Source organism: Bactrocera oleae, chromosome 3 (assembly GCF_042242935.1).
Source record: "Bactrocera oleae isolate idBacOlea1 chromosome 3, idBacOlea1, whole genome shotgun sequence".
Classification (NCBI taxonomy): Eukaryota; Metazoa; Arthropoda; class Insecta; order Diptera; family Tephritidae; genus Bactrocera; species Bactrocera oleae.
Genome location: NC_091537.1, coordinates 31,410,811 through 31,438,431, shown reverse-complemented (window position 1 = coordinate 31,438,431; position 27,621 = coordinate 31,410,811). Strand labels below are relative to the sequence as shown.

Genomic DNA, 27,621 nt, shown 5'->3' with positions numbered 1-27,621 from the left:
TTTAAAAATATTATGCGTCTTTTTCTTTTAATAAGATACGAATGTATGTACAAATGCGAAACGTCTGATCTTTTAACGAACAGCGTTTTAAAGTAAAACTTCTAATGGAGTTCGGAAAAGGTTGAGTTAAATGTTTAACGCGCAATGGTTAAGTTGTATGACGCATCCACCAAAATGATAGAATACAAGATTACCAGCCCGCCGCTATGTTGTGACGTAATTCTAGCGAGTTGAGAAGAAGAAAAACTCACATAGCCTGTAAATTGTAAACAAAAAATTAAACACTTTTTAATTTGTGAAATAAACTCAATTAGTTTTTGGTTAAAAATTGTAGTGAAATTAATAGAATAGTGTTGCGTGAAAAGATTTGCATAATTTTTAAGTAAATATTTTGATCTAATGATATTATAATTGCCTATTAAGTGGATGGTTGAAATGAAGAAGAAGTTCTTTTTATTGTACACAAATATATGTATACATATATATGTATATTACTAATAGTTCTTATCAAGAATGATAGATTTACCGCTTTGAAATGGCAAACTGTTTTTCCCAATGACTCTTTAATTTGTTATCATTTCCATCGTTTCGTCAATATTTGAACTTTGTACAGCAATAGCGAGTCCATAGGCATGACAACGCTCTCTGGAATCTAAACGTGGTACTCTTACATTCATGACGTCGAACCAATCGTTAACCTGAAAAGGTTATTGTTACAATAAATATATTTATTTATGTATTTAATGTAATACCGTACCAGCTTGAAGAGTTTATGGCATTCTTCCCAATTCTTTCCATTCAAGTACTCCAAGCTTGCTGCTCTCGTTATAGCCTGTGCCACAGTATGAGAAACAAGTTTTGTGGCCACTTTGACAATTTGACTTTGAGTCCCGGTGATATTTCAGTAATTGGTAGAGATTTTATGCGTAATGGATAAATCTGCCGACGTACATGATAGAAACTCCAAAATAATAACATTTTTAACAGGCTTCCCATCTAATAAAAATCCTTTATCAAAAAAATGATTTCGAAGGAGTTTTATTAAATGGAGAGCATCTGCAAAAACGAATAATCCACTTTCTTCGATTGCAAAATTAAAAGGTAAATGAATATAAAGATGTAAGTTATGATGGAACATATCATCAAATTAAATGCTACTTACCTAGGTTTGTCCTCTTTCATGTTCAGCTTCGCAAAAAGTGATCTGTTGGTACTACATAAATCACAGACTATCCCAACTACAGTGTATCCACATCGCTTTGTTTTGGTCAATATTTTTTTCAAGATAGTCGTCGTCATTTTACAATCGCAGTCCCAAAATATAGACTGCTTCCAACGAGACATTAATCTATGTTGTAATATATATATCAGATATTTACATGATTATTTAATTAAACATAACAAAATGCTACTTGAACACAGTCCGTTCAGTCGGATGTTTTATCGTAGCAGTACTTTTTCTTCATCTTTATCGCATCAAAACTCAATATATTGTACATAATTTTTAAATATTGTCCATATGCGTAGAAGCAGAAAATATTTTAAAAACTGGTTTGATTAAACCTCTGCTGATGTTGATTTTTTGAGTCATCTTCTGCAATATTCGCACTGAATGCATCGGATATCAATTTCGTTTATATGCAGTTTATATGCTTTAACATTTTCAGCATAAATATCAATCTTGAGAAGTATGAAAAATAGATAGTTTCTCCGCTTTGTTTGAGTTGTCATGATGGATAACTGAGTTCTTTATTTCACTTTACTCTTATTTATAAATTTTTCTTAGTTGCTTAAAGCTATTTCACAATAATGAGTAATTCTTAAAATAAAGAGAGTATCACTTACAATATAAACTTATTCAGTAATTGGTTTTATATATACTATTGTTTACATTTTGTGGGTGGTCTGAGCTAAACGAAAAATCATATCAGTTACTGAAATATGCAAATATGCCTATTAAGAGGCTATATAATTGCTAAGTGCAAAGATCCTGGTTTTGTTTATAATTAGCTACTGTTTGGAGGCTGCCGTTAACTCCCCTCTCTCTAAGATGAATCGTCCCCGATTCATAGCATTTTTCGATAGGTTGTTTATTTTATCCAAAATATATGATTTATATGATATTTTTTGAAATTCTAAATTTTTATTTATTTTGGAAGTTCTACAAGATTTTTTAAATTTTACATTCCAATAAATTATGTACATTATTAACAAAATTGCAATTATGTACCATAAAAATGAATGAAATGTTTAAAAACATTCATTCGCTCGGCTAAAATATTTATGTTTTCAAGTTTCATTTCTTTATTTTTTCATTTCTTTATATGTTCTGTAATTTAAAAATATTAATATGATGATTGTTTAAATATTTCCAAATTTTGCAATCGACATTTTCATATATTACATTGTTAATACTTGTATAATTTTCAAAAGTAACAAGGTAAACTTTATTTATGGCATAGCCATCAACTGTATTATTTCCAGACACTACTTGTAATATTGCTCCTTTTTTAATTACATCTATTTCTTTTTAATACTCTCGCAACTTGTTGCTACAGAGTATACTTGTAATCGAATTAGATATATAGTTATATATACAATATATAAATTATCAGGATGAAGAGACGAGTTGAAATCCGGGTGACTGTCTGCGTCCGTCTGTGCAAGCTGTAACTTGAGTAAAAATTATGATATCTTTATGAAACATGGAACAAATAATGCAGATTCACTAATTGTATTAGGTGATTTCAATTTACCGTGTGCTTCGTGGAAACCTTTCGATGACTATATCGTGCCGATTTGCAATCGGTCATGTTTTAATGAGTTTTTCGAAAAAATGTCCGAGTTGGGTCCGAATCAAATTAATTTGATTCCGAATAAATTTGGTAAATGCTTAGATTCAGTATACGTTGATACCTCTTCAAAGTGTTCTGTTATTCAGAGTAATCCTCTTGTTTTACCAGAATACTCTTGCTTGGAAATATGTGTCAAAATCTCAGGAAATGTACGGGATAATAATCATCAAACTTCGTGCTTCTGTACCTGGTTTAACTTTGCAAAAGCTAATTTTAAAAAGTTAAATACAGAACTTTCTACAATAACATGACCTAATTATAATGGTGACATTGAATTGAGTGTCTCTCATATTAATAACATAATTACGAAATTATTTGAAAATTATGTTCCAATAGTAATTGTTAATAAAAGTAAAAGTATAAGTCCGTGGTTTTCGAAAGAGTTCTATAAATTGAAAAACAGAAAAACTCGAGCCTTTAAACATTTAAAAAAAAAACGGGTCACTTGTCGACTATTCTAAATATTCTCTATTGCGTCGACAATATTTTGACCTAAACAAAAAATGTTATAATAATTACTTAAATAAAGTAAAAAAGAATATTGTAAGTAATCCAAAATCGTTCTATGATTTCGTCAACTCCAAACGCAGGATTTCCAAATTTCCGTCCGCGATGAAATACAAATCTATCATTTCAAGAGACAACGATATTATATCCAATATGCTTGCAGAATTTTTCACGTCAAGCTACTGTAATAATTCTTCCAAAACTTTTTCTTATCAGCACGTGCTGTGTTCGAATATTTTAATTAACGCTCCAATTATTTCTGAAGAAGACGTCCTACTTAATTTAAATAATTTAAAACCATCATCCCAGACATGATACCCTCATGTTTCCTAAAAAATAGTGCCAAATATATTTACCTGCCTTTGACAAGGATATTTAATTCCTCTCCTAAACACGGTATATTTCCTTCAATATGGAAACAGTCATTTATATTTCCTTTGCATAAAAGTGGATTTAGATCCAACATTGAAAATTATAGAGGTATCGCAAAACTATCAGTTATACCTAAACTTTTTGAAGGTATCATCACAGACCATATAACCTTTACTATTTCTCCGTTAGTTTCCTCATCTCAGCATGGATTTCGTAAAGGGAATTCGACTATAACAAACATACTTGAATTTGCAACCATGTATCATTGGGTTTTAGGGAACATAAGCATATGGATGTTATATACAGACTTTAGCAAACCTTTCGATAAAGTAAATCTCTCGATTCTCATACATAAACTTGATCTGCTGAACTTTCAGCCAAGATTCCTTCAATGGGTATCTTCCTATCTTTATAATAGAACACAACAAGTGATATTTGAGGATACACCTTCAGATACAATTAATGTTTCTTCAGGTGTTCCGCAAGGTAGTCATCTTGGCCCGATTCTGTTCTTGTTGTTTATTAACGATATCTCTTCAGTAATAGAATTCTCAAAAATTTTATTATACGCTGACGACGTAAAGCTTTTTAAATCATACACTTCAACTGAGGAAAAGTGTCTGTTACAAACAGACTTAAACAATTTGGTTGCATGGTGTAATATAATTGATTTGAATCTCAATAAATGTAAGACGATGTGCTTTTCACGTAGATCTGTGCACCACTCTTCTTATGTAATAAAACACCATATTCTGGAGAAAGTGTTTAACTATGTTGATTTGGGAGTTAATATGGACCCTAAGCTTAATTTTGGTTTTTATAATAACCCAACGATTACCCTCCTCCCGCCCAACCGATGCGAGGGGCGCAATCCGCGATTTGAAACGGCTCAGCTACAGAAACAAAAATTTCAACAGCTAAGATTTATAGTTACAATATAATAAATTGTTACATTTTCATTTATTAAGAGAAAACAATAAAGTCTTTTTAATTTTGAAAAGTGAGTCATATAAGTCAAATGTGCTGGAATGAGAATTAAAATCATGACATATACGGCAGAATGGTTCGTTTAGTTTAAAATTTGACCTACATGATTTTAGCAGTAAAGGTCTAAACTGCATCGAAAAGCGAACCGGGATATTAAATTTAATTTCAGACAGGAGAAAAGAACTGCAAACTGTTCCATTCAAAATTTTCACTAAGAATATTATGCCAAGCATTTCCCTACGACTAGAAAGTGTAGGTAGATTAATAAGTTTTAAACGACTAGTGTATGGAGATAGACTTACCCTAGAATCCCATCGGAAATGCGCTAAGGCGAAAAGTAAAAATTGTTTTTGAACCGACTCTAACTTGTCAGAATGGATTTGGTAGCTAGGGTTCCATACAACAGAGCCATATTCCAATATAGGTCTAACCAAAGTTGTATAAAGTGTTTTAGTAATATACGAATCTCTAAATTCTTTAGACCAACGTTTAACAAAACTGAGGACAGCTTTTGCTTTCAAGACCATAGTGTCAATATGAAAACCAAAATTAAGCTTAGGGTCCATATTAACTATCAAATCAACATAGTTAAACACTTTCTCCAGAATATGGTGTTTTATTACATAAGAAGAGTGGTGCACAGATCTACGTGAAAAGCACATCGTCTTACATTTATTGAGATTCAATGGCAAATCATTTCTATTACACCATGCAACCAAATTGTTTAAGTCTGTTTGTAACAGACACCTTTCCTCAGTTGAAGTGTATGATTTAAAAAGCTTTACGTCGTCAGCGTATAATAAAATTTTTGAGAATTCTATTACTGAAGAGATATCGTTAATAAACAACAAAAACAGAATCGGGCCAAGATGACTACCTTGCGGAACACCTGAAGAAACATTAATTGTATCTGAAGGTGTATCCTCAAATATCACTTGTTGTGTTCTATTATAAAGATAGGAAGATACCCATAGAAGGAATCTTGGCTGAAAGCCCTGCAGATCAAGTTTATGTATGAGAATCGAGATATTTACTTTATCGAAAGCTTTGCTAAAGTCTGTGTATATAACATCCGTATGCTTATGTTCCTTAAAACCCAATGATACATGGTTTACAAATTCAAGTAAGTTTGTTTTAGTCGAATTCCCTTTACGAAATCCATGCTGAGATGAGGAAATTAACGGAGAAATCGAAAAGGTTATATGGTCAGTGATGATAGCTTCAGAATGTTTAGGTATAATTGATAGTTTTGCGATACCTCTATAGTATTCAATGTTGGATCTAAATCCACTTTTATGCAAAGGAATTATAAATGACTGTTTCCATATTGAAGGAAATATATAGTGTTTTTGAGAGAGGAATTAAATATCCTGATCAAAGGCAAGTAAATATATTTGGCACTATTTTTTAGGAAGCATGAGGGTATCATGTCTGGGCCGTAACTAAAAGATGGTTTTAAATTATTTAAATTAAGTAGGACGTCTTCTTCAGAAATAATTGGAGCGTTAATTAAAATATTCGAACACAGCACGTGTTGATAAGAAAAAGTTTTGGAAGAATTATTACAGTAGTTTGACGTGAAAAATTCTGCAAGCATATTGGATATAATATCGTTGTCTCTTGAAATGATAGATTTGTATTTCATCGCGGACGGAAATTTGGAAATCCTGCGTTTGGAGTTTACGAAATCATAGAACGATTTTGGATTACTTACAATATTCTTTTTTACTTTATTTAAGTAATTATTATAACATTTTTTGTTTAGGTCAAAATATCGACGCAATAGAGAATATTTAGAATAGTCGACAAGTGACCCGTTTTTTTTTAAATGTTTAAAGGCTCGAGTTTTTCTGTTTTTCAATTTATATAACTCTTTCGAAAACCACGAACTTATACTTTTACTTTTATTAACAATTACTATTGGAACATAATTTTCAAATAATTTCGTAATTATGTTATTAATATGAGAGACACTCAATTCAATGTCACCATTATAATTAGGTCATGTTATTGTAGAAAGTTCTGTATTTAACTTTTTAAAATTAGCTTTTGCAAAGTTAAACCAGGTACAGAAGCACGAAGTTTGATGATTATTATCCCGTACATTTCCTGAGATTTTGACACATATTTCCAAGCAAGAGTACTCTGGTAAAACAAGAGGATTACTCTGAATAACAGAACACTTTGAAGAGGTATCAACGTATACTGAATCTAAGCATTTACCAAATTTATTCGGAATCAAATTAATTTGGTTCAGACCCAACTCGGACATTTTTTCGAAAAACTCATTAAAACATGATCGATTGCAAATCGGCACGATATAGTCATCGAAAGGTTTCCACGAAGCACACGGTAAATTGAAATCACTTAATACAATTATTGAATCTGCATTATTTGCCATCGAGGTAGCTCTATTTATTAAAGAAGCATGCTGGATGTATACAGATAAGTCCGAATGGGGTGGTATATAAGACAGGGTTAAATAAATAAAGCAACTATTAACATAAACTCTAATACAGTTAAATTCAAATGAGTCGGTTCCTGGAACAAGAACATCTTCAGATGGGATAGAGGAATGTACGGCAAATAGAGCACCTCCGCCGATTCTGTTCAGTCGATCACATCTAAATATTTGAAATTCGCTATTTAAAATCTCATTATCAAAAATGTGAGGTTTTAACCATGTTTCTGTAAATCCAATTATATGGAAAATAAAAGTGAAACTGTTTAAATAAAAGTCGGTTAATTTTATATTAAGACCTCTAACATTTTGAAAATAAATGCTTAGCGAATTTTTACCACTCAGTTTTTTATATCGGTGGTTGCTTTTGGTAATTTAGCGATGTTTTCCTCAGTTTGACTTCTAATTTTAGGCTTAAATTCGCGTACAAAAGCCCCAGGTGGCCAGAATGAACTATTATCTAAGATATTTTTGAATGTTTCAAGAGATATGTCTATTTTAAACGATGATATACTTCCATCATAATTGAAGTAAAATTTACTGATATTATATCATCAATTTTTAAGCGTGACGAAATGTAAAACTTAATGTCCTCCACCAAGGTATCTTTGGCAAGTCTAGAAATAAATATAGACTTTTTAGGTGGAATAACTACCAAATTTTTAATAGATGCTACTAAATTATTAGGGGGAGCCTCTGGAATTGTGGGACACTTATTACTATTAGATAGAGCTTTTGGGGAATTGAGCTCTTTGGAAGTTGACGGCTTATCACCTTGAGGGCAAGGAGAAGAGAGATTTATTAGGTCATTGGGAGGAGACGTTCTTTTCTGTACAGAAGAACTAAGTGTTACTTCATCAGAAGGACGTTTACGCTTAGGAGCAGGTTTAGAGGATTCGTGAGAATCATTCAGGTACTTGAAAGATTTGAACAATTTTTCATAGTGCCTAAATTTTTCAGTGAGGGTTACAAGATCATGACCGATTTCGTTAAAGCCATTGCGTGTCTCCCTATAAACTTTAAATAGATCAATTTCAATAGATCTACAATTTAAACAGGACCAACGCAATCTCTTACAGTCGAGAATAGAATCTAAGATTCTACCTGTCAGTCCAGCACATTTAATATAGGCAAGCCCATCACAAAGCCAGCATGAAACGTAGCGATCTGACTCGCCTTTAATGTTACAATTGGGGAAGTTACAAGACATAATAAACCACAAGAATGAAGATCAAATAAAAGAGTAAGTAGAACAAAATTTAATAGATATATAATAAATTAGTGTGTTAATAAAATATTAATAATAATAAATTCAATTAAGAACAAACGCAAAAATAATAGCAATTTTTTTATCAAAGTTTAAAACCAAGACAGTTTGTAAAAGCAATATAGCGAGCAGATTTAGAAGCACTGTAACAAATAAAAAGCTAAACGCAACACAGCTGTGAATAAAGAAGTAAATGAGATAAATAAAGAGAGAATGAAACAAAAAGCTGTTCTGCTTTCGAAAGTTTAAATTTTTATTGCAACTCAGAGTTAAATCACTAAAAACTGTATTAACACGGTAAAAAATCAATTAAACTTAAAGAATTTTTTAAAATAAAAACACAAAAGTACACAGCCAAAAAATTACAGCTTAAGAGCTTGAAGTGTTGCCACCTTTTCATAAATTATACTTTCTATCTATAAAACTATATACTCCACAATATATTAAAAATATAAAAGCATTACAATAACTTTCTGCGGGACTTTGAATTCGCAAAATTATTGATTATGTCGTTGAGTGAAATCTTGTTGATTAGTTCTGACTTTATGCATAAAAGAGCTAAAGTGTTTAGCTTTTCTTGACTTAAAGTCGATAGTAGATAGTTCCTGACTCTCTTCAAGCAAGAAAAACTTCTCTTACCAGAACAAGTTTCATCAAATCTTTTTTTTTCTTAAAATTCTCTCGTTCACCTATGACAAACTTACGAAGTGATTCGTAAAGATCAGCAACAGTGATCAAATTTATGTTAGAAGTCTAAATTTGAACATTATATAATATATTAAAAAGCTATGCAAATACGCACACACATTTTTATTGATTAAGATTAAAAAATGGAAAAAAATCGACTGCACAGAAATGAAATCAATAAAACTCTTAAATCGTAAGGCAAATAAGAATTTTTTGTGTGTATGTTTTTCATATAGTCAAGCAGAATTATGCGGCAAAATTGATTAAGACAACACGAGACGTTTCGGTAGCTGAACTTCAAATATATTATGATCAGCTGAGAGGAATGTGAATGTAGCGGTCAACAATCCAAGTACATATGTATGTATACAACAGTCACATGGGTACTTGGAGAAAAGGCAAGATTAACCCTTTTTTGCTACTATTGCCATATTTTTAAAATATTTCTCCATGAAAATCAATCAGAATATTCTTCAAATATCACATTAAAATGTAACATTGGAATGAGATTAACTGTTTCATAAAAGTAAAATCATACAAATAGGAACGAATTAACCCATTAAAACCTTTTGGAACACTTAAAGGACACACCTAGTGTGAAATTCTAACAGTTTATAGCTTTAAAAAGTACTCCCCCAAGATTTAAGTGCATATTTTCGATATTTTTGGAGTTACAGGCTTCTAAAGTGTAGCTCCTCGATCCATCAGCTCTATCAGTTTATCTTAAAAAGCAGTTTTTCTTGAACTAGCATTTTTCGAATCTTCTGCATGTTTTGTAGATGCTTCTGCGTACAATGACTTACCAATTTTTTGATCTGATCAAAAATCGAATTTTGGCAGGCCAAAATCTTCTACAGAGATTTTCTTTTAGATTTACTGCAGCCATGGAGGATTGTGCCGAGAACTTTTAAAGAGATTACGATTTTTGTGTGTTTGAACTAAAGTATGGATGTTGGAGCGAATATGGATACAATATGCATCGAAGACACTTCATATAAAAATACGTATATAAGGTATATTAGTCGTTTTCCATTCGACTCTTCTCTATTCACCATATTGCTTCTATGAAAGCAATCACAAAGTTTTGCGGTTGAAGTTCCAGTGATAAGCTCTTTCTTTGTTAACTCTTTATGATCATGCCACTTTGTTGCATTTACATTAGTTGCTTTTTCGATTCGCTGCTTTATTTTAGCGCAATAAAAGTTTATAGCTGAATTCGTCAGTGCATGGCGAAAATATAAAAATTTCGATGGAATAAGCTGGAGAGTAGACCCGTACTGTAACAAGAGAGAAAGAAGGTAACCTAGAATATGAATTTTTATATAAGGAATGCGCGATCGTAATACATGCCTAATGGTTTATCAGATCAAAATTTGGCCAAAAAGTGAGTGATATTTAAGAGCTACAACGAATGGGAACTACTTTATTGACCTTTTCGTCTAAACAAAAAAAGCTTTGAAAGAGCTTTCTTTAATTGCTTTGGTGTAGGGATCTATAGAACGGCTGAACAGCCTAATCTACAACCGCGTATACCTCATCTAGGTGCCAAGTCATAAAAGGGGTAGCTGGAAATGAACTAGCTGATCTAAACAGCAAAGTAATCTGTGGACTCAGGACGGAAGCCCTTGGCTGTAATATCGCTCAACCAACAAGAACGACGTGATGATAACATTAAATAAAACACTCAAAATTAAGTTTATACCAGTTTTTGATGACCCGGTGCAGCATTTCGGCTGGAATTTCGTCTATAGTACTCTGCATGTTGTATTTGAGCTACTTGCACGTTGCTGGTTGATGTTCAATTAACATACTCCTAGAACAAATAATTTAGTTACCAAATTGTTTACGCAATGTGCCCATGTTTAGACGTGAAACATGATCCGTAAACAAACATGGCCATCACGAGCTATCACAATCACGTGATCCCTATTGGTAGACGCTGTATATCCCTTTTTGGACTTTTCAGCATGTACGATTTCTTATCTGGTCAGTCATATTAATATTTTCATTGTTATTAAACATGTTAGTCTACATAGCTCATATTCCTTCTGGAATCACCTGCCGATAATAAAGTTGAACTGCTACCCAAATTTTTAACGCAAGGCATCAGGCGCATAATGCCATAGATCATCTCTTATGCACTTGCCCCACTGGCAAGGCAATGCTTTAACCATTTGGGGATCGCACGGTATGAGACATTGGAAAAGGTATCATTAGTGAGGCCACAGAGTTTAAATTCGCGTCAAGAAAGGACATCCGAAAGGAACTGCATAACAGAACTCCATATGGTATAGCAAAGGATCAAAATTGGTCTATGCGTGACTCATTAGACTACCAGACTATTCCATCTTAGCCTAACCCAATTGTTTATAAATATAAGAATATAATATTGTATATATGGTAGGTATTTTCTTATGTATTTTTTTAAAATAAACCTCTGCACTTTTATATATATACATATACGCCGCCTCCGTCTCCATTTCTTCAACCATGTTTGCTTTGTTCAAGGCTCGCCATATCGCTTTCTACTCTTTCTCTTTTGAACTTTTACCAGAGGCATCACGCTAATGCGTGCATAAAAGCCATTTGTGAATTCGATGTATGTATGTACATACATAAAATTACTTACTAGCTTTACTATAGTTCACCGCTAAATTTCAATGTACAAGGCAACTAGGACACCATGATTACACAATCAAGAGCAAACAGGCTACCAGCCAAATATAATACAACTAATAAATTCAGTTTGTGAATTGAGTTCGCTGCCAAAGCGAAGCTTTTCATTGCAATATCTTAGCCAAGCATTATAGATTTAGTAATGTTTGTGCACGGCTGCTACACAAACCTATGTGCATACAATCATACTTACAAGTATTTACATATACATCTATGTACATACGAGTATCTACTAAGTGTGTGCATGTGGGCAATTTTCAATTTCCTATGTGTTTATATGAGAGTATATGTGTTTAAGGTTACATTATGAGGTTGTAAATATTGTATGTATACCCATGTATATAGAAAGTATATATCTAGAAGGATAATGTTTTTTAGGGTGATTCTTAAATGTGGCAAATATTATTTTCAATTTGCATCGTCTAAACCTAAGAGAACTAGCCCCTCAGTTTTTGTTATATCGATCTGAAATTTTGTTCACGGCTTTAAGGCTCACGATAAACATGCAATGGGTTCCAGGACATAGTGATGTCCATGGTAGCTGTAAAGCAAACGAACTAAGCATAGCAGGCTTCATTCTACAATTAGACTCCGAGAAAGAGGAAATTTATATGCCTCTGGTTACTTTAGATATTTGATTGACAGACATATTATAGCTACATATATATAGCTGAATCTGGGTTGAGTCAAACCCTAACTTGCTCAACAAACAGGCAAATGTGGCATGAATAGAATATAGACTATTAAAACTAAAAAGGATTCACGTAAGAACACCCAATAGGAGTGCTAACAGATCACTGATCACTTAGATCATCATCTAATTGGCAGGCATGCCAGCAGACAATCTCAGAGGTTGCACAGATACAACTTTTTGTATTGATGAACTTCATCAAGAGCACATTGTAGGTCAGAGAGGAAATAATAGAGTGAGAAGATTTTAGTCCCGGTGTTTTCACAATGGGCCTCCTTAGGGGCTAGGCGCGTTGTCAGACATCTACTCTACCTACCTACCTAAGACAGAGGAAAACGCTTGCAAAAGAAAACTGCAATGTGTATAGTTGACACTTTTCAGTGAGGTTGGTGGAAAATAATATAGTGTAAGTCTACAAGTATAATGAATAGCGTTTTTCTAAATACCAACTTGAAATAAAATGGAACATACATTTGGCAGCAGAAAGTGGCGTACACAATGTCCAGCCAGTGTTGTTAAATTCCTACAGCGAAATAATATTTAATGTTGTGCCTTCTTTTGCTACTCGCTCAGATCACTAAATTCATCTGATATTTCCTGAATATTGTCTACATATCGAATCTTTTGTTTAGTACCTTACATAGGAAAATATGAATTGTATGTAGAAAACATGAGCATTTGCTCCCATTTTAAGCTAACCAAAACTTTCAATTCATTATATATATAATATGTAAGTTAAATGGTTTACATTTTTTTGCAATAAATATAAACATTTTCTACCCAATTATTTGCACCATTTCATATTTTTATTCGCAAATCTTAACCTTGAATTTATCTGCAAATTTGATTTGCATTTTGCATCATGCTCGTTTTCAATCTATTCAGATCTTATTTATTTAATATTGCCAGCATTAAATTGTATTAATGTTATTAATTTATTTGATTTTCCTTCTTGTTTTTACTACAATTGTCTGTTACACACCAATACATAGTATAAAACAAAGTCGCTTTCTCTGTCCTATATCCCTATGTATGCTTAAATCTTTAAAACTACGCAACGGATTTTGATGCGGTGTTTTAATAGATAGAGTGATTGAAGAGAAAGGTTTATAGGTATAATGACATGCATTAAATAGTGAAAAAACACGGTTTTGTTTAAGGTTGAAAAGGTCTACAGAAAACTCCGCGATGGTATATAAGTATGTATCTATCTCTACAGGATATCTCACAATAACTTTTTTTTTGTCATTTACTGTTTACGACAAAAAATTGCTAATTTTCGAAGTGATTTTAATACAATAAATATCTTTAATACATTGTTGACTTAATTTAGATCTATATAGCCCTTTACAAAATATGATTTAAATGAATATTTTCGAAGATATTACAGATTAAAAAACTGCGGGACATAGCGTTTGCGGCGGTACCGATCGGCCGGGGCAGCGGGAGCGTGCGTATAAATAGCGCGTCGGAGACCGCGGTTCTCCCTATAGCATGAATTGAGTAGCGATCGGACGAGTTTATTTTCGGAGCTCTCTAGCGAGGAAAATAACAGTACTTAATGAAAACGTGCTTTTCAGTGCGAAAACGTATCAATAATTATAAGTAAGTTACGATAAGTAATTGTATGATAGTAAAGACATCTTTTGCAATGACCATTGATAAATCGAAGGGTCAAACTCTCAACGTTGCAGGCTTAGATTTTAGCGTTGACTGTTTTTCACATGGCCAACTGTATGTCGCTCTTTCAAGAGTAACCTAGAGAAAACAGTTTGTATTGTCTAATAACAAATGTAAAATTAAAACAAGTAAGGAAGGGCTAAGTTCGGATGTAACCGAACATTTTATACTCTCGCAAAGTCAAATGGTATACTCGTTTGAGATTTCTTTGTGGATTGACTGATATTTTCGGTAGAAGGTCAACTATAGGCACTGGGGTCCACATATTTAGTATTTAGGGGCTTGAACAGTTTTGATTCGATTTAGACAATTTTTGGTCAAACAGTGGCATACTTTAAACGTATTATTCTCGCAAAGTTTTACCCCGATACAATCATTGTTGCTTGATATGCATAGTGGAAAGTGAAAGAATCAGATGGAATTAAAAATGGTGTTATATGGGAAATAGGCGTGGTTGTAATCCGATTTTGCCCATTTTCGTACTATAATATAGAAATATGAGAAGAATGTTATGTACCGAATTTGGTTGAAATCGGTTAAGCGGATCCCAAGATATGGGTTTTCACCTAAAAGTGGGCAGTGCCACGCCCACTGACTAATTCTGAACGTGGTTCCTATAAAGTCATCTCATATCATCCCAGAGATAAAAATTTAATGTCTCTCGCTTGTTTAGTGCTTGATTTATTGCGCTTTTAATAGTTTTTAACAGTACCGTTCTATGGGAAGTGGGCGGAGTTGCCACCCGATTTCAACTATTTTCACACCGTCAATAGAAGTGCTAAAAACATTTGCTTCCAGTGAATTTTGTTATTATGGCATTAGCGGTTTAGCAGATATGCACATTAAACCTATTAGAGGCGGGACCACGCCCACTTTTTAAAAAAAAAGTTTTAACTGCAGACGCCCCTCCCTAATGTGATCCTGTGTACCAAATAACAGTCTTTTATCTTATTGCGGAGCTTAGTTATGGCAATTTATATGTTTTTGATTAATGGCGTTTTGTGGGCGTGGCAGTAGTCCGATTATGCCCATCTGAAATTCCCACAACAGTCGGGTATAAGTAACCGGAACGGACCCGGAATTTAATCCGGCCAAGGACTTCCGGAATGTTTTCTGCCAAACGTCTTAAGATATCTAAATTTTTACTCAAGTTACAGCTTGCACAGACGGACGGACGGACAGACAGTCACCCGAGTTTCAACTCGTCTCTTCATCCTGATCATTTATACATATATACATAACCCTATATCTAACTCAATTAGTTTTAGGTGATACAAACAACCGTTAGGTGAACAAAACTATTATACTCTGTAGCAACAGGTTGCGAGAGTATAATAAATAGGTAAAAATGTAAAAATAAATATGTAAGTAAAAATGTAGTGTATGCATTTAGATATTCCAAAGATAGCAGGAAATCTTCATAGTTTAGGGAGAGGGAAATTGTTTAATCCAAATTTAATCCGTGCGGGCCACGGGCAGTAATAAATAAATCAAAACTACTGGATCAATTTTAATCATTTTTTCAGTGAGTAACATAGGCTATATAGCTTATACCCATTATATTATAAACATTCTTATGAAGGGTCAGCGACCACAAAAAACGAATGCAAAAAATATATGTATAAATAAATGCAGTTACAGACATTTTTTTCGTATGATTCAATACATGAGAAATGTACATTTATAACGAAAATAATTTTAATTCTTGTGTTATACAAACAGAAATGTATACATATGTTCATAATTATTAGTGAGGTTTTATCAGTCATATGACTGTCACAGCTGAAAAAAATTTTTCAGCGCACAGAAAAAAGTTTCTATCATTTTCTTAAGAGCCTTGTGCGAAAACTGATGTACACAAATATATGTTTGTGAGTTTGCATCTTTCTTTAACAAATGGGTATTCGGAATAGATTCACTATATATATCTATGCTGCTCACTATCATGCCTTTTTTTGAATCATTGCTGACCATAAATCCATCAACGCTGTCCTTTATCAGTTATGACTGTCTACCACAAGTGAAAAATATAATTTTTATTTCTTGAATAAATTTTAAACTTTTCATCAAAATTAGTTATAATAATAGACATAAATAAAAAAAGGAATGCAACAAAAAATATAATTATATAATAAAATATGAAAAGAAATTTTTACTTGATTCCATCTCCTCCTCTCAATAGCTCTGCGTACGTCTTTTCCCTATCAGTGGATATTTCTGAATTTAAAAATGCAAATGGAAATCGTTTGTGGCAAGAAGTAACAGTAAAAATTGTTTTGCGCAGTTGTTGAGAAATTTATATGGATATTTATATGTCCCCTTTTGACAGGGTTGCTTTTGCGCAAAGAGATCAGAGATAAAAAATGATAATTAGTGTTGATACAAGTTTTTTTGTTTTTACAATCATCAACATAGACAGTCATTATAACCTGAACAGGATATATTAAGTTTGCCACGAAGGTTGTAACACCTAGAAGAAAACGTCGGAGAATCTATAAAATGTATACATAAATGATCAACATGATGAGCAGAGTTGATTGAGCCATGCCCGACTGTCTGTCCGTCCGCCCGTCCGTCTTATATTAGGTTGGCCGTTATTTCCCTTCCGCTTTTTTGTCTTTTGAATTTCGCGGCTATGTACAAAGCGCTACAGAGCTTGTATCTGGCAACACTATACATAATTTGAAAGGTCTTGACATAACCTGCAAAACAACGCTATGCATGATTAGTTTGGATATTGCGTTCAACAGTTATAGACGTGTAAACATGGAGTTCACTAACGCCGAAATTCGCGCTTTTTTAAAGTTTTCCTTCGTTAAAGGCAAATCCGCTAGAGAAACGTTCCGATTAATGGTGTTTTGGGGGATGGTACTCTATCACTTCGAACCGCGGAGGAATGGTTTCGACGATTCAGAGCCGGTGAGAACGACACCATGGATAAGCCAGCCGGCGGAAGACCTGTGACAACAAATACCGATCAAATCATGGAATACATCGAGTTAGACCGGCATATGGCATCTCGTGACATCGCTCAGTAGATGGGAGTTAGTCACCAAACCATTTTGAACCATCTGCAGAAGGCTGGATACAAAAAAAAGGTTGATGTTTGGGTGCCGCATAATTTGACGCAAAAAAACCTTCTGGACCGAATCAACGCCTGCGATATGCTGCTGAAACGGAACGAACTCGTCCCATTCTTGAAGCGGATGGTGACTGGCGACGAAAAATGGATCACATACGACAATATCAAGCGAAAACGGTCGTGGTCGAAGGCCGGTAAATCGTCCCAAACTGTGGCCAAGCCGGGATTGACGGCCAGGAAGGTTTTGCTGTGTGTTTGGTGGGATTGGATGGGAATCATCCACTATGAGCTGCTCCCATATGGCCAGACGCTTAATTCTACCATCTACTGCGAACAACTGGACCGCTTGAAGCAGGCGATCGACCAGAAGCGTCCAGAATTTGCCAACAGGAAGGGTGTAGTGTTCCACCAGGACAACGCCAGACCACACACTTCGTTGATGACTCGTCAGAAGCTACGAGAGCTCGGATGGGAGGTTTTATCGCATCCACCATATAGCCCGGACGCAGCGCCAAGTGATTACCACCTGTTCCTGTCCATGGCGAATGCCCTTGGTGGTGTGAAGTTGAACTCAAAAGAGGCTTGTGAAAAGTGGCTGTTCGAATTCTTCGCAAATAAGGAGGGGGGCTTCTACGAGGAAGGTATTATGAAGTTGCCGTCTAGATGGAAACAGATCATCGAATAAAACGGCGCATATCTTAACTAAATCCGATCACTGTAACACTTTTTATAAAGCATTGAATGAAGCGCAAAAAAGCGGAAGGGAAATAACGGCCAACCTTATATACTAGTCCCTCAGTTTTTAAGCTATCGATCTGAAATTTTGCACTCGTCCTTTTCTCCCCAAGATGCTGTTCATTTGTCGGAAATTGTTCACAATATCGGACCACTATCGCATATAGCTGCCATACAAACTGAGCGATCGGAATCAAGTGCTTGTATGGGAAACTTTTTCATTTGACGTGATATCTTCATGAAATTTAGGTACGAAGGTTCAGATCAGATCACTATATCATATAGTTACCTTACAAATATATCGATCCGAATCAAGTTCTGTGAAGAGTATTATTGCATCGGTGCAACCGAATTTAATCCTTCTAAAGGATTTAACTATTTCATTCTTACACATGTAAGCAATATAATTCGAAGATGTGTCTGTTTAAGAATAACAGTGTGGGTCAGTTGACAAGTAAACTGTCGTCAGTACTGACATCAAAAATGTGAGTGTATTGGTGAACTCATCAGAAGTTTCTTGTAGGAAAAAGATTCTTTAATTTTTTTTCAGTTATTTAGGGTATTGTAATATACATGTATTTTTATATGCACTATCAGCTGCATATGCATACTTATGTACATTTTAATATACATACATGTTTATGTTTATGTTTTATGCTGCGTTCAGAGCGTGACCATTTGGCATACTGACTCACATTGCTGGCCAAATGTAAAGCCAGGTTACGAGAACTTTTATTTTGTTATTATTCACTTTATTGTTTACCAGCGCAGCAAAAACAACGCATTAGATTAGTTTGCTTTCATATGTAGATCTATATATACATATAAATTGTGGTCATATAGAAACGACGCACAAACACATAAAAGCAGCTAACACATTAATTCACATAAATTTATTTTTATTTAGATTTTAATGCTTAGATTTTTCTTTGCTTTGCTGTGATTTTGTTTTCTGTGTAAAACATTTGTTTAGTCCCTAACTGTAAAACAGCTGTTTGCTAGCAATTTTTGAATATTTTCCGTTTATTTTGTTAGTTTTTTGTGATTACTTTGAGCTATTTCTAGCGGAACTAAGCCAATTTGTATAGGTATTTATTTACGTGTGTACTACTCAGATGTACGAGTATATTCTCTATTTTTGTTGTAAATAAATTTGACAATGAAAAATTTGCTTCCGTTGATATTTTTTGTGGAATTAGCATTTCTGCCGTTTTATGTAAGTAGTTTTTTATTTTACTAATTTGAATTAAATTTTTGTTTCGCGGAAAATCAATAAAAATCATCTTAATTTTGAACAATGTGATTTTTCATAATTTTTTAAACCATTTTCAGTTAACATTAGTATTTTGTATTAATACAAATAAAGCTTGCCTATGAATTCATTTTAGCATATTTTTCAACCTTTTCAATTAAATATTAAAATCTTATAAAGCCTAATAGCAACACTAATCTGGTTGTCATAAATAATGTGATTATTAAAATCATATTTAAGCCTTACCATATTTTTAAATGCGAGCGAATTGGAATATAATGTCAAAAGTTAAATAAGACGAGAAGGTTAAAAGCAAAAAATATATAAACAAGAAGAAGAAAGTCACAAGGACTAGATTTTGATCGTTTAGTTTGTATGACAGCTACATATACTCGTACACACATATATGTGCTGTAGTAGTTCAATATCGGCGGTTTCAACAAATGAGTAGTTTCTTGGGGAGGATAGGATTTATGCAAAATTTCAGACTGATATCTCAAAAACTGGGCAGGCTAGTTCGCGTATACGATATACTGATCATTTATATCTATATTTTATAGGGTCTCCGATATCTCCTTATGGGTTTACAAACTTTGTGGCAAACTCACTACTTTCCGAGCATTTGATCAGAATTTTGAGAACCTCACCTTATTAGGTCTATCAGTAAAATTTTACACCACTGCTTCCAACTTAGCCAGCCTTAACACTAATACCACTCCGAATATTTGTTTCCAATTGGCTAGTAATACACTACAGAAGTTGATTTTTTGAGATAAATCTCGGCAGTATTAAACTTTGTTCTACAGAACAGAAATGTCAAACCCAGGTGTCACATTTTAACAGCTGCTTTGATAATTGGTTTAACAGCTGCCTCGTTCGGAAAGTCTAACCTTTGAAAGAATATCCTTTGTAAAAGTAATATTCAGTGAAATATATATTATTATATTTTTCATAACTTATAGCATTATTTAAATTATATAACATGCTACGGGTCTTAGAAATTTCACTTTCTTTCTTTTGGTCATAAAATGCAATTCGTCAAATGAAAGCGAACAAACTTTTATTATGCTTACTAAAACAGAAGTCTAAATTAATTAAAATATGGTACAAACTAAGTATATGTTTTACCTTTCTTACTTCATTTTACATATTTCTTATATATTATATGTATGAATAATGTACCTAGCGTGCTTCGAAAATCAAGCTTTACTAAGCTCTAAGACAAAGTATGATTAACTCTGCAAGAAGGATAGTTACAGACATTTTTTTCTTGCAAACTATTTCTCCAAATTTCAAAATGTTGTAATTTTTCAATGTATATGATGCATTGGTATTTTTATTATTACTTGCCAAAACTCTATGTGATGCATTTGTCACTCACGCCAAGTCCTATAAATTTCCATAATTATTATCAACATGATAAAGGAAACCGCTTAAGAGTCTCTATATTTCATAATAATAAATACTTGAATACAGTCCGTAAGTATAAACGTGAATCATTGCAATTAAACCGACAAAAAAATCTGCAGGGAGCCAAATTTTCTTATGACTAATTTCATGCATAAATGCATTATACTTTTTGATAGGAATTTTAATTTTTAAACATTTTCTTGAAAAAACATTCTTGAAAAAAAACAATATTTTAAAATTAGTTTTTTTTTTTTATTTTGAAGATTTTAACCATTATAGCATCTGTCATATATGCTTGACCGAATAATGGTATTCGCCATTGAAATAAAATGAGAACTTTTTATGAATCACTACCTATAAAGCTTTCAGCGACTTCAAACTTGTTTTCGAAATAATTTTAATGAGAAATATTAAAAACAAAAAAAAATTGAATAAAAAATATTTTTCTGACTATATTATAAATTAATTTTAAAATTACTTATTAAGGAATTCATATTAGTATTGGATTTTCTTTGTTTCAGAAATGAAAATATTTATTTTATAAATAAAATGTAAATTTTGTTGTATAACATACTACTTTTCTCCAAATCAACACTTTTGTAATATTTTTCGCATACATTGTAGTTTTCAGAAAAAAATATCTAAGGAAAATAATAAATATAAAATAAGTAATTCGATAAATAGTAAATCTAATTGTAGTAAAGACTTATGGAATTATGTAAATCATAAATTAGGCAAAAATGTAAAGGCATCTAAAGATATAGACTACTTAATCGAACATGATGTGAAGATCACTAACTCCGCGGAAATTGCTGATACTTTTGTAAATTTTTTTAGTAATGTGGGTATAGATTTAGCTGATAAAATGAAAAAAACAGATAACAGTACGGTTTATAATATAGAAAATAATGCTAAGTCAATTTTCTTTAAGCCAACTGATGAACAAGAAATTGAAATAGTAATTAGAAACCTAAAAGACAAAGCTGGGGGAGTTGATGGAATCAACACTAAAGTCTTAAAAATAATAAGTAAATTTATTAGTAAACCATTGGAATTTATCTTTAATAACTGTATGACTATAGGAATATGGCCACATGGATTAAAATGTGCAGAAATCCTACCAATCCATAAATCAGGAGACAAATATAAAACTAATAACTATCGTTCAATATCCTTACTTTCTAATATAGCAAAAGTTTTTGAAAAAATTATACATAAACGAATTTATAACTTCATAACAGACTCAAAATTTATTGCGAAAAACCAATATGGCTTCTTAAAAAATAAAGGCACTAAGGATGCAATTGTAGCAATTACCAGTTTTATATACACTAATATTGATAAAAATAATTCAACAGTGATAGCTTTCCTGGATTTAGCAAAAGCTTTTGATACAGTAGATCACGCTTTATTGCTGGATAAATTATATAGATATGGAATCAGAGGAATCGCTGTTGATTTAATTCGTGACTACCTTAAAAACAGATATCAAATTGTTAAAGTTAACGGGGTAAAAAGCAAATCATGTAAAGTGCAAATAGCCGCAAGGTACAATCTTGGGACCACTGCTTTTTCTTCTATATATAAATGATATCTTTAAGGAACTACCTGAAAACTGTTTGGCAGCTTATGCAGACGATACAATAGTTAAATGTATAGGTAAATCTTGGGCGGAAGCTGAATCACAAATGAATGTGCAGTTAAGTTTAATAGGGAATTGGATGTGTAATAATTACTTAACTCTAAATGTTGGAAAAACTAACTATATAACTTTCGGTTCATATAAAGACAGTATTCCAGAAAGTTTTGAGTTAAAAATTTATGATAAGACCATTAAAAGAACTGATAATAGTAAATACTTAGGTATATATTTTGATAGTCACATGAGATGGGATATTCATATCAAAGAAGTCATAAAAAAAACTAGATATTTTCTATTTATATTCTCAAAGTTTAAAAATATTATGAACAAGAAAGCACTAAAAACAATTTATTACGCATTATTCGATAGTATAGTCAACTATGGAATAATTGCCTGGGGAGGTAGTTATAAGAATGTTACAAAATTGTTAATAAAAATACAAGATAAATTAATTAATCATTTATGTGATAAAAACGAGAAAACACCCGTACTGGGTATTAAAAAGAAGTTTATTTCTGAGTCACTATGTTATCATTATTCTGATTGTAGAGGTATTTAATGAATATAAAGGTAAGGCTAGAGCTAAACCGTTACAGTTACCAAAGATTAATAAAAATATATCTTACAAAGACTCGAAATATATAGCAATTAAATACTACAATATGTTACCGCTGAGTCTAAAGTTGTTAAATATTAAAAATAAAGCAAGCAAAAAGAAAATAACTGAGTGGATTGTAGACACTGATATTTAAAAATACTATGTTTTCTTTTGTTTTTCTATTATAAATTTGTTATTAATACATTAGTACTTAATTATAATAAACTAATATTACCAGGCCTATGTACAGGTGTTTTGTAACACCTCTATAGGTGCATACTTATATGTAATATGTACTTTGTATCCTGGGATAAATAAATAAATAAATAAATAAAAATAAAATATTATCGAAATATTTTAATTAAAATATTCTTTAATTTATAAAAAAGAATAAATAAACATAAAAATAATGATTATCTCTTCAATTATTGTGTTTAAAATTATTTGCCTACAGATTCTACACATTCAAAATACTTCCCGAATATAAGTAGTTTTATAAACAAATTTAAGGAAAGAAATTTAAATAATTTCACTTAAATAATATTCAATTTATAAAAAAAAATATCTATATAATGATATATATATAATGAACTTCTCTTTAATTATCTAGTCCTCGCTTACCTTCGGATCGAGAATGCTCCGCTCCAAGCTGCCACTTTGTTTATTCTCTCCAGAAAAGCCTTCCATGCAACAACCATTACTGCCGTTTCCAGTTTTTGCAAATTCGAAAATATTACTGCCGCTTCTTGTCGTTTCACAGGCTTTTCGGTACAAATATCCTTGATAAATTCCAAAGTTTTAAGAATTACTTGCCAAGATTCCATCAAACGGTTTGATTGATTAATTTTTGCCAGCGTTGTGTCGAGCTTACAAAAAATAAGTAGATTTCCTGTAATAATATGAAAAAGCGACAAGCTTCTGTAGTCGATTCAGCAGCTGTAGTTGCTACTCGATTTAAAGAATGAACAGAACAAGGCACGTAAAAGGGCAAATGTGCTTGGTCGTGAATTTTCGGTTGCAAGCCATTGTACACGCCAGACATGTTCGCGGCATTATCATATGACTGTTCGGGACAGTCTTCAATATTTATTCCCAGGGTTTTTAGTTCTAAAGTAACGGCAGAAAACATTTCTTCAGCTTTATGTCCTACTGACTGCAAAAATTTGAGTTATCTTTCACATGGTTCACCAGAATCCAAAACTTATCTAATAACGAGCGTGAGTTGATATATGTGGACTATATCTGGTGTTGAATCGATGATTAAAGAAAAATATTTTGCTTTTTTTAGTGCAAGTGGTATTTGATAAGTAACTGGTAGCCTCTGATCCTTGATTGCCAAACCGTTCAATATGATTAGTCATAAAAGGATCGAATTCCGCTAATATTTCCAAATCCATACAATAATTTCCATTATGTGGATCTCCAAATTTTTCTTTTTCCCCTCTAAAAGCGAGACCTCTTGAACACAATCGCTTCACGACAGCAACAACTCTCATCAGAACGTTTCTCCAGTAAGTTATTTCTTCATCAATCTGGACCTGCAATAAATTATCAAGTCGGTCATCTTTCAAACTAAGAATACTAGATTTATGACGCTCAGAGTTCTCATTCTGAGCTACTCGATGATCTGCATTGAATCCTCCATTCTTAAATTGAGTTCTACACTCCAATGGACCTAATGCCAAACACGGTCCACAATATACAGATCTGTTACTTTCAGAATAAACTAACCAATTTCGATCTTTGATTTTTTTCATTTTTCTTTGGAAGATACTAATTGGCAGAAAACGACGCTGATGAGCATATATTCTCTCACAAGTCACAAGATTTGTTTTGTTTGTTTCAAAGCCGTACCTAGCGATCATCTCCTTCAAGTTATCGTCCATTATCCATAGCGCGGGATCTTTGTTTAGACTTTTGATTGTTTGTACTATTTCGACGTCATTAGTACTCGACGTTTGATTCTGAGACGAATCTTTAATTGTTGGACTTACAGATGATTCCGCTTCTGCCACACTGTCACAAACAGCAGAGTATGTATCGGTCTCATCTTCTTCGGATTGTATTGTATTAAGACTTATGTTTGAAGTTTCCGCATTCAAAATACTGCTTTTACTTTCATTTTTTAAAATGTAAATTTTTACTGTTTGTCGGATGACTCCTTTCTGTTCTTCTTTGTTTAATTTCTGCTCTTTTTCTATACTCGGCCCCACTTAGTCGTTTTCTCCCATCACTCATTCTGACAATTTTTGATTCGAGAACTGAAACCATTTAATAGTAAATTAAAAGTACCATTTTCTGTACGTAATTACCAGTATTCTTTGTTTAAATTTCTAACTTTGAATACTTCATAATTAAACAAAACAGATAATTATTAGTATGATAAGACAAGAGTTTTGAATTTTTTATACACTTTTGTTATTAAGTCAAATTTACTGTTTCGCTACGGGTGATTTATCGTAAACATTAGAATAACTTTATTTACTTTACCAGGGATGTTATTTTAAAAAATTATTCACGAATCCACTTGAATAATTAATTAATAAGTTAATTTTAACTTCACTCACCGTTGGCAAAATTATTAAAAAAGGGAGTCGATTTAGGCGGGTGCTCGAAGATCTGATCGCTAGCGAGTCGAAATGCTAAAAAACGGAAAGTGGATGTGGCGCTCAGGCCCGTAGACGATAAGCGAATGAATATATAGCGAATGAGAAATGGTATGTTGTGTTGTCCTGTGTGGTGTCATCTGGTGTGGGGTTAAATTCCTTAGGTGTTCACAGGTGTGGTGTGTTGCATTAAGGCGTGTCAGTTTTTCCCGAGTAGAGTGGTGCACTTGGAGGAGGGAGTTTAATCTCATTTAAACATCCTGGGCCCCCTAGGCGAATATTTTGCCTAGTATTACACGTAAATGCTTATATTGCATATACATGGTGATAAAGTTATATCCACATTTACCTGTATGGGCAGAAGGCATATTCGGTATGCATTTTGCTGTGCGTGCAAAAGATATGTAACTTAATTTTGCGGGTTTTGAGGTTGTATGTGCTTTTCATACTTATTGTATTGCGGTTGTTTCTTTTATAATTTTATTATCTGTATTGTTTGTTTAAAATTTCTTTACCATCGGTTTATTATGGTTAGCGACTCCACGCCTGTCTCAGATGTGGCCAGAATGGGTGCTCCTTTGAAATCTTTGAAGAGGGATCTTGCGAGAGTGAGATTTGTGATTTTCGCTCACTATTTTGAAGTGAGATTTACAACTTTTATAAGTGTTTCCCATAAGCTACCCGTATGATGAGCGCTTAGATAGATGCAATAAGTGTGACCTTTGCTTTTTGTAAGTCTGGGTGCTTCACTGTATCACATTGCAAGTATGGTGATTCCTTAACTTTAATTTTGAATTGTATTTGATTATGAAAATTTAGGCAACTATGAGGCACTATAGTAAGAGAAGTGTCGATTTTTGGACATTCTATGACAATTACTCGTATGTTGCGGACGATATTATGTATGGAAGTGGGCGATTGTGGCCAAGAATCGGTAGATTCTGATATCGTTAAGATTGTGACCTAAGTTGTGTTCTAAGCGAAGAAGAATTAGGATTTTCGCTTGTATCATAATTGGCGAAAGCCATCCTGCGGGTCAAAAATGTTATTGCGGATAATGCGGATATTGATTCAGTAGGATATGAAAGCTGATCAGATATCGCATTCCATTGGATCCCCTGTATTTTTATGTTGTACTGCCCTTTGCAATTTAAGGAAATTAGTGTACAACAAATTTTCTTTTCGAATACTTAGTAATAAATCTCGATGATTTGGTTGAATTATATATATTTGTGTTTTTAACACTGGGGTTGTCAGAACAAACTCTCACATGGTTTTTTGTGCCAATTTGTAGAGTGTTAGAAGTTTGTGGCTTTGGTGGTAGTCGTACGACGTACCGGCTAGCTCTCCTCGGTGTTCGATGGAGATGATTGCTGTGGGTAGTAATACCCTATTTTGTATTTCGCTGTGTAGCGTTTGAGTTTTTTGTGCCTTTGAGCAACATGGTGTCTTTTGGCAATTTTCGGGATTTTGGTTTTTAGGAGTTGTTGTTACAACTAAATCTGTGGTTCTTTTTGTATAAGCGCTTCTTTGGGGTGATATGGGAAATTTGCTGTAATGAAGCATTGAGTGGTGTCTTTTGTAACAATATAAGCAATTGAATTTGCTTTTGCAATTTTTACATGTATGCGCATGTGACAAGCAATTTGTTCATAATTTTTTTGATCTCACGAAATAGTTTCTTTCTTTAATTTTTATTTTTTTGAATTTCTCGCAAGATTGTAGTTTATGCCCTCTTGTGCATATTTCGCATGACGTATATTTATTTAGTTCGGATGTGAACGATTGAGATTTGTAAAAGCTTCTGTTTAATTTATTTTTGCTGCTAGCTTGGGGTCTATTGAAGCTTCTTTTTTGGTCGTGTTGTAAAATTTTTGTTTTAATTAGCTTTTGGGTAGTTAGAAAGTCTTTCATTTGTTGCCACGTGTGGCACTTCTCTCGTAATGATAGCGATTGCTCCCATAAAAGTAACGATTTTTCTGGTAATGCGGCAGTGCATATGTTTACCAGTATAGGGTCCCAGCTGTCTGTGGGAATATTTTGTGTCGATAAAACCGACAAACAGTTTGAAACAGTGGATTGTAGTCTTATAAATTCTTGTTTCTTTTTGAAT

The 27,621-nt window shown here is 32.9% G+C and overlaps 1 long non-coding RNA gene across 3 annotated transcripts; it reads right to left on the bottom strand.

Annotated features, from left to right (window-relative positions):
- On the bottom strand, positions 1-27,387 carry LOC118683213 (uncharacterized). Of its 3 annotated transcripts, XR_011395106.1 has the most exons (6): positions 24,757-27,387; positions 23,524-24,440; positions 1,163-1,348; positions 758-1,056; positions 527-698; positions 1-256 (listed from the first exon to the last, which is right to left on the bottom strand). It is a non-coding gene; the product is annotated as an uncharacterized lncRNA (long non-coding RNA). The 3 variants fall into 3 exon arrangements; XR_011395105.1 differs by having other exon boundaries at positions 23,524-27,368; XR_011395107.1 differs by having other exon boundaries at positions 758-939; positions 23,524-27,367.
- Between the last annotated feature and the right edge of the window lie 234 nt (positions 27,388-27,621).